General features: G+C 32.6%; 1 long non-coding RNA gene across 2 annotated transcripts; it reads left to right on the top strand.

Moving 5' to 3' along the window:
* The first annotated feature begins 1762 nt into the window (after positions 1-1762).
* On the top strand, positions 1763-6585 carry LOC107849583. Of its 2 annotated transcripts, none has more exons than XR_007048697.1 (4): positions 1763-1971; positions 2102-2155; positions 3571-3686; positions 6132-6585. It is a non-coding gene; the product is annotated as an uncharacterized LOC107849583 (long non-coding RNA). The 2 variants fall into 2 exon arrangements; XR_007048698.1 differs by lacking the exon at positions 6132-6585 and adding an exon at positions 5252-5653.
* Positions 6586-8383: the final 1798 nt, after the last annotated feature.

The following is an 8383-nucleotide window of genomic DNA, read 5'->3' as shown; positions in this document are numbered from 1 at the left end:
AACAGTGCCACTGTTCACGCAAAACAGTGCTGCTGTTCACGTAACAGTGCGCTACTGTTCACGCAAACATTCCTGTTACTGCATGCGAAAATTATTAAATGGAGGATTACTGTTCAGAAATTCGGATCTCAAATAAATTTTATCCAAAAAGATAGATCTCATCGATCATTTGCCAAATCCAAATCCAAATCCGAAGCCGAGCCGAGCGAGCGACGACGATGACGGCGCGAGGCATCATCTATTTCTTGCCTCACTTGCCATGTAGAGTAAGTGTTTCTCATTATAAACACTCTCAAGTTCTCTTCTTCCACCAATGTGGGAGAAAGAGTAAATTTGCCAAAATTGAGTACACTTTTCAATTTGGGTATCTCCTTTTCCTCCACAATTTCTTCTCAATTTCTTATTCACATTTCTATGAACCCAACATAGAGTACGTGTGTTGCACGTGTATCATACATTTATTAATAAAATTAAAAAAAATATACGACATACATCTACTTTTAAATTTCCCTCCTTCCAATAAAAGAAGAAATTGTTAGAGTTTATATTGTCCTTAATAAATAAGAGTAAAAAAGTTAATGTATAAAATCATTCCCAAAACCTTTGTCCTTGGGAATGACAAAAAATATATTCCAGGTTTTCATTATATTATTTAGTTTTGAGATATTTTGAATTAATGACAATAAGAGTTTAGATATTCTAAATCACATTTAGTCAATACAATACTTATTTTCTAGTTTTAAAATCACTTAATTTTTAATGAAAAACTATTTCTTTTCTAGAATTCGGCATCGAAATGGAAGTCATTTTTAGATAATTTTACATCCTTAACATATCGGTGTTATTGAGGTTATGTTTTATTAATTTAAGAATATTTTATACATTCTACATACTTTTTATTTAAGATTCTAAAATTTGAAAGTATATATATATATATATATATTCTGTCAAGTCAAGTCAAAATAAACAACAAAATTCACTATATATATTTATGTGGCACTGTTGAAATTTTGAGTTTCAAAATTCTTAACTTTGACATTAAATTCAAATATAGATGTTTGGTATATTTGAATTATATATATTTAAAATGTACGATAAATCACAATAATTAATAAAATTAAAATTGTTGAGTTGTAAAAAATTAATTTTGATATAAATAAGCTTTCACGTATTAGTAAAAATTGAAGACTTAAAATATTTAAAAGATATAAAATAAATTTTCTATCAAAATCAAATTTGATTGGGTCTTGAAATTTCACGGTATTTCATAAATAGAGATGGAGGAGTCAATAATCATTAGATACACTGATTTCTTCCTTTTTTTCTTTTGTTTAAAGTGTTTGATGCCACAAAATATATCAAATAGAAGGAAAAATTATCTATTTGAATACTTTTTATAAAATATTTACTGCTTATTGTACTATGTATTAAAAATGAATTATATATACAATATAAATTTATTAAAGATGTATTAAATTATACTTGTTTTAGTAAGAAAAAATATATTATGTATTAAAAATAAATTATACACAATGTATTAAAAGTGAATTATGAATGCAATATAGATGTATTGTAACTTACTATTTAGGTAAGTTTCCCTAAATAGGACTACCAAAAAAAAGTTTCCCTAAATAGAAATATATCGGGGTGCTGAATCAAATCAAAAGATAAAAGGGAAAAAGGATGATCCAAAGATTAGGCCCAAAACTTGGCCCAACCCGCTTCAGCCCAGTCAAAAACAAAAATGTGAAATCATTCTTCACTTTGGGAAAGTGCTAGAAGACATCTTTCCTCTTGTTTGCTCTCACTTGTCATCGTCGGTGAGCTGCAGTGAGAGTGACAGAAGGTTTTTGGGATTCAAGGAAGCTTCCATCTGTGAGAAGCTAGGATCCATCCTTTTCAACTTTCTACTTCTCAACAGTTCTTCAGCAGACGATGACAACCAAATCCATAACTTGCTCTCCGTCTCAGGTAGCTATGACTCCCTCCGCTTCATCTACAAGTAATTTTTGTCACTACATACGTGTTAATCAGAAGATTCCTCTTTAAGTGACTTTTAAATGTTTGACAAATTTATTAAAAGTTCACGTTTTTTGACAAGGGTTCTCTGGTGGTGATGGTTAATTACTATCTCTTCGCTTATAATCCGTATCAGGTATGATCAATTTTACGTCATTTTAGATTTTGATTTGTATCAAATTTTTGTCTTTCTGTTAGTGGGTACTCATTTTTCTTTTCTAATGTTATGAATTTATAACAAGATGTTAAAATTGTAGTTAATGGGGTTTAGAATGAGACCTTTATCATTGGAGCAACGTGGGGAGAAAAGAACCCAATTCAAAATTATAGTTCAATATTTTTTCATGTACATGACGGGTGAATCTCAAAATGATAAATTTGTTTAGGAGGCTTAATACATCGATAATCCTCAAACTTTGTTTAGATACTCAAACTATAATTTCTGGACACATGAACTGTTCTTATTAGCCATATTTGGTTCAAATGTGACAACCTTTGAATGGTTTCTGGATTGTGTACATCTGACTGCATATGCATGCTTGAAATTTTACTGAACAAGTGTAAACATGCTCTGTGCACATTGAATTTCCATCTAGAAGAAAAATAGTGAAGAAACAACCGAGCTTGACAGAGTAAGGGTGTTTTCTTAATAACTCACACCAGGTAATTCTCGAGAGTTGAATTCGATGTTTTTGGTATGATTTCCTACTGAATACTGGTGTTTCCTCATTTATTTATAGAAGCTATCATGTTCAGCTTTTTTGTGTGCATCTATGTTTTCTGTAGGTTCAGTAATTTGTTCGGCTTAAACATAAATGGTCTTTAATATAGTATTGACTCTTTGTTTTCTTAGTTGGAAGACCTCAATTGAAAAACTTGAACATAAAAAGCTTAAAAAATATAAGAAATTTTAAGAATTTCACCACTTTTCTCTCCAATGGTTGTTTTATTTCAACTTAAGCAATACCTTAAAAGCCAAAACTCAGTTTAAATGACTCTTTGTTACATTATTTTAGAACATACAATGGTATATGTAATAAGGATTTGAGATTTGATAAGTTGTATTTTATTTTCTCATTTACTTGTTAATAATGCTTTTGTCACGTGATGTTTGCTTTCTGTTATCTTTTAAATATTAAGCTGAACAAATTAAAAAAAATAATTTTCCTTTGAAAAGATGGTAAGTTTTCCTTATTATAAAATAAAGAAATCTTTGGGCCCTTTTTGGTAAATAATTTCTTGTAGGAGAATCTAAACGTAAATATTCTCGGTTAGCCTTCACTTTCCATCAATGGACATATTGTGTATTTGATAGACTGTTTGTTTTGTATTTTATCTAGACCTACAACTGTTTAGCGATGTATGTGTTTCCTTGCCAATGCTCTTGTTATATGGATTATCATAGTACAAAATGCACGTATTGTGTATCTGATATAATGCTATAATTCTTTTCTGCTATTTGTTTTGACATTTTAGAAGCAAAAGGCTTGGATAATTTTTGAAGATTGCAATATCGATTTCATTGTCAGTTTCTCTGGTTTGTTTTCCCAGAATAGCCATTATTGAGAATCTCCATTGTAAGATAGAATGTGGTGCTTTCACTCTTTCGCTTGAAACTTTTGAGGCTATTGAAGAGTATCACTTGCAAGATCCACCACTACTTCGCGGTGAGTCTCAGTCTCCATACAAACCAAACTCTGTTTTCATAAATTTTTATTCTTACCAGTCATGAAATTTGGTACATTGTGTGAAAAGATCAACGTATCCCTTAGAAATAACAAGACAACCAAAAGATAAGGGGTTTGAGATTAGGACAATGTTTGAGGTTTAGAAAGAACATATAGATATGGTACAAGGTGATGAAGCAAGTACGTATCAAACATTCATGACTTTCAGCTCACTTGACTGCCCTTTCATGCTAAACAGAGAGAGAGAGCTTACCGATACACGTCAATATTTTTACACTTATTGCAGGTAATATGTAACACCCCGTATTCAAGTACATGTATTGGCGTATTCAAGTACGTGTATTGGTCTTATTTATATGGAATTAATTGTTTATTTATTTTTTTTTATACCGGAATTTGCCCGTCGATGGTTCCATACGAAGGTTATTGAATAAGCTTTCCAACGATATAAAGATTTCCAAAAACGGATAAGTTTCGGATATAATCGAGCACGTACGAAACTATAAAACGGTGGCCGGGATATGTGAACAGTAAATGTGCAGGAAAATTTCCTGCACACAAACTACTGAGGCCTGCCAGTTTTTTGGGTCAACTTTGAACGATCATCACTCCCTCAATATAATGAACTGGGAGAGCTACCACATATCAAAAGAAAGATCTTTGAGTCTTCTTTCCAATGCAATTGGTTTCATCCAAATCCAACATCTGAGTAAGGAGTTATACTCGTTTTACTTCAGCCTCTCAAAACAGATTTTTAGGGTCAACTTCAAACGATCATAACTCCTTGTACAGGACGAACTGGGTGGCCTACTTTATATGAAATGAAAGCCCTTTGAATTATCTTTCCAACGATACCAATTTCACCCAAATCCGATATCGGAGCAAAGAGTTATGACCGATTTACTTTAGCCTATCAAAATAGTCCACCATGGACAGATTCGGATTTACTTAAATTTTTAAGGGCAATATGGTCATTTTCCATCACCTCATGGACGAAAATTGGTCATTATATACATATAATTAGTCTCATATCCATCAATTATCATCAAGTTATTAAAAATAAGAAATCCTAGCCTAATTTCAACTCCAATTATCTTGTGATTCAACCGTAGAAAATCCAAATTGATTCCGTAGTTGTGTTCACCATCTCGAGGGCTTCGATAAGCACCCCTTATTTGTGCCAACAGGACTTTGAAATCAAAAGGGCCATTTTATGGTAAGGATGTAAATTATGTTGGTGTTATTTATATGGATATGTATATATATATATATATATATATATATATATATGCATGTGAGCATAAGAAGTATGTTATTTGATTGTTGTTGAAAGATGATTGGGAAATGATGTTGGATTATGTTGAATTGTGAAGGAATTTGGTGTGATGATGTGGTATTGAAATGATGATTATATATATATATACACATAAACCTATTGTTCAAGTTGGTTTTTGGAATGTTTTGCAAATATTGGTAGTATGGAATTATGGAAGAGAATTGTGGTGTTGGGTTGCTAATACTAGATGCCAAACATTTCATTGTAGATAAGTGATTTGTAAAGGCGGGAAGTTGTGTTGAATTGGTATCCGAATCTACAATGAGGTATGTAAAGCATACTCTAACAATGTTCTTTGGCTTGAAAACACCAATGTTCCATCAAGAAAGATTCCGAGGTTGTCCAAAAACATGTATTGTTCTACGTTACCAACGAAGTTGTTTCCATCCTATAAAGTGTCAAAATGTTTCATTGATATACCAAAAGGCTCTTATTTCATTGTTGTGATATTGCTGATTCTGAAATACATTGTTGATGTACCAATGAGTCTTTATTACATCGTTATTGTATAGAAGGTCTATTACTTGGTTCCTATTGATGTATCATTGTTTCAAAGTATCAAAAATGTGGTGGCGACCGAAATAACAATCTCAAAGATTAATTGAACTAAGTGATGAGAGTTCTCTCTTATCGGGTGGTATTCCAGGGGCATAAGCTTAGCATGGGTCGATCCCTATTTATGTGTTTATGGATGGTATCCCAGGGGCATAAGCCTAGCATGGGTCGATCCCAGTTGATATGTACTGGGGGCAGCCTAATGGTCACAGTACGATACAGTATTGATTATTGTTAGGTGGTTGGAGGTTCGGGAGGAGGAGGTAATGGCGAATGATAATTGTAAAGAATGAAATGAACGAATGTATACCATTCCACAAATGTGTTTGAATTCAAGAACCCAATTCAGATTAATGATAATGTACATGATCCTAAAAGTGTTTATGAAGTATGGTTCACTTCTATTATGATTTATTCACTTGTATCTGATTTTCTTGATCCCCCATATCACATATGATTATTTACAGCTTTACATACTCAGTACATATTTCGTACTGACGTCCCTCACGGGGAACCTGCATTTCATGTTGCAGGCACAGGTACCTCAGCTCATACACCGCACAAGTAGGAGTCAGGTCATACAGCTATTGTTGGTGAGCTCCAGTTTGCTTCGGAGCTTTCCGAGTCGGTTCTGTATGTTTTGTTATTGTACAGGAGTCATGTGTGGGCGGGGGTTTGTCCCGACCCTAGTTATGTCATGTATATCTTAGAGGCTTTGTAGACATAAGGAAGGGTAAAGTCATGGAAGTTTATATAGTGATGTTATATTTGTATATGTGGTGGCCCCGACGGCCAAGTATTATATATATATATATATATATTTGTGCGTGTTGTGCTGATACAGGTAGTTAGACCCTTCTATATGCAACAAAGTGATGTCCAAATTTTTGGTGACATGTAAGTGAAAGTACAGGTATCTGAACGGGTTCTCCCGGGCCTTCTCGGCTTCGGGTGCCAGTCCGGCCCGATGGAATTTTGGGGCGTGACAATAATTGCTTCTTGAAAGCCTATATCACCGCAAAACAAGAAAGACATGAAATTCAGAACTGACATGCTTGTATTTTGTCTCATAGAATCAAGATTACCATACAAGCAGAACGAAGAATGAGGAAACAAAATGTCATCAGTTACACATAGCTAAATCATAATTAGTAAAATAAAGTTGTAGTCTTCTTTTAGCTCACATGCTTATATTTCGTATATAAATTTCTCTTTTGCAGCATAGCATACTGCATATCCACATGCATTCCTAAATACTATCCAAACAAACTTTTTCCTAGCATATTCTTGGTTATATCTCATCCAGAAGAAACACCTCCAAGTACAACTCCTTAAGGAAGCACTTTAAAGAGGTAAAAGACAGTAAAAGCCACTGGTACAATATCAGTTTTCTTTCTGCCGTTGTAAATAAATGACAAGAAATTCGATCTGCTTCTCTTTTGGTTAATAAGAAGACATTTTATCTGCATAACTATTCTATTTAAGTTTGTTAGTTTATATTTTAAATCTTCTATCGTTGGACAAAATTTGCTCTGCTATTAACATTCTCTCTTACATTTTCTTTTAGACACGAAAGGGAATATTTCAATACAACATAGTTGTACTTACGACGTAAGCCTTCATGCACAAAAAAAATCTCTTCAGTCTATTTGTCCATCTAAAGCAATATATTACATGATCTTTAACTTTGCAGCAAAAAGAAAAAGAAAACCTCAGCTATAGTGTAGTATGCATTTATGTTTAGCGGAGGAAGAAAGCTTGAGGAATTCATCCTGCTTGTGCCATGAAACAAGAGCTATTGTGTAGGCATGGATACACTATCTCCTCTGGTACCTCATCGACTTGTAACTCATCATCTGACTGGTTAATTCTTCAGTATTCTGTAAAATTATTATGTAAATATGTGCCTTTATTGTTTTTCTATGGTTGACTATTTTTGATTGCTATGTCATGCTAGATTAAGAAAACTATGAAATTGTATTTGTAGACGAGGGATCTGGATCAGAATATATGTTCCTTCTGGATAATAGATTTTTTTTGCAACTTGCTATTGGATTTGTATCTAAGTATAGCAGCAAAGGCAAGGTTTTGAGAACCTCATCTATTTACTACTAAAATATATGTTAATATAGTCAAATAAAAAATACAATCTGACCTTTATGATATTGATTGTGTATACATTATAATGTTACCACCAAACAAAGTATATCTTGTAGCTTCAAATAGTGTAAGCTAGTAATATTCAATCTTATCAAACACCTCAAGTTTTAGTCTGAAATATCGAAATATATATTACCATTTTTGGAGAGAGCTGATATAAAGCAGTTGTTGAATGGATGAAAAAGATCCTTAATGATTCAGAGCTCCTGCAAAATTCACAGAAGACGAAAATGTGATGATCAAAATTGCATTATTTTATACACGAACTGAAAACTGCAGATCGAGACAAAGGTATGACAGAGTTACTGAAGAAGAGCTTAAAATTGTTACTCCTTTTGTAGAATAAAATTCATAAAATAATAAATAATTTAATTATGGATTCTTGTATGACTTGATTCAGAGCTCCTGTAAAATTCATATATTCATAGAAGACAAAAATATGAAAATCAAAATTGCATTGTTTACATGAAGAAAAGACAAAAATATGAAAATCAAAATTGCATTGTTTGCATGAAGAAACCAGATTGAGACAAAGCTATGACAAAGTTGGTGAAGAAGAGCATGAAGTTACTACAAAAGTACATAAAAGCAGGGTTTTATAAACCAAGAAGAACAAAATTTGGAC

Source organism: Capsicum annuum, chromosome 12 (genome assembly GCF_002878395.1).
Source record: "Capsicum annuum cultivar UCD-10X-F1 chromosome 12, UCD10Xv1.1, whole genome shotgun sequence".
Lineage (NCBI taxonomy): Eukaryota > Viridiplantae > Streptophyta > Magnoliopsida > Solanales > Solanaceae > Capsicum > Capsicum annuum.
Note: the sequence above shows the minus strand (reverse complement) of the source record. Positions and strands in the feature narration are given on the sequence as shown.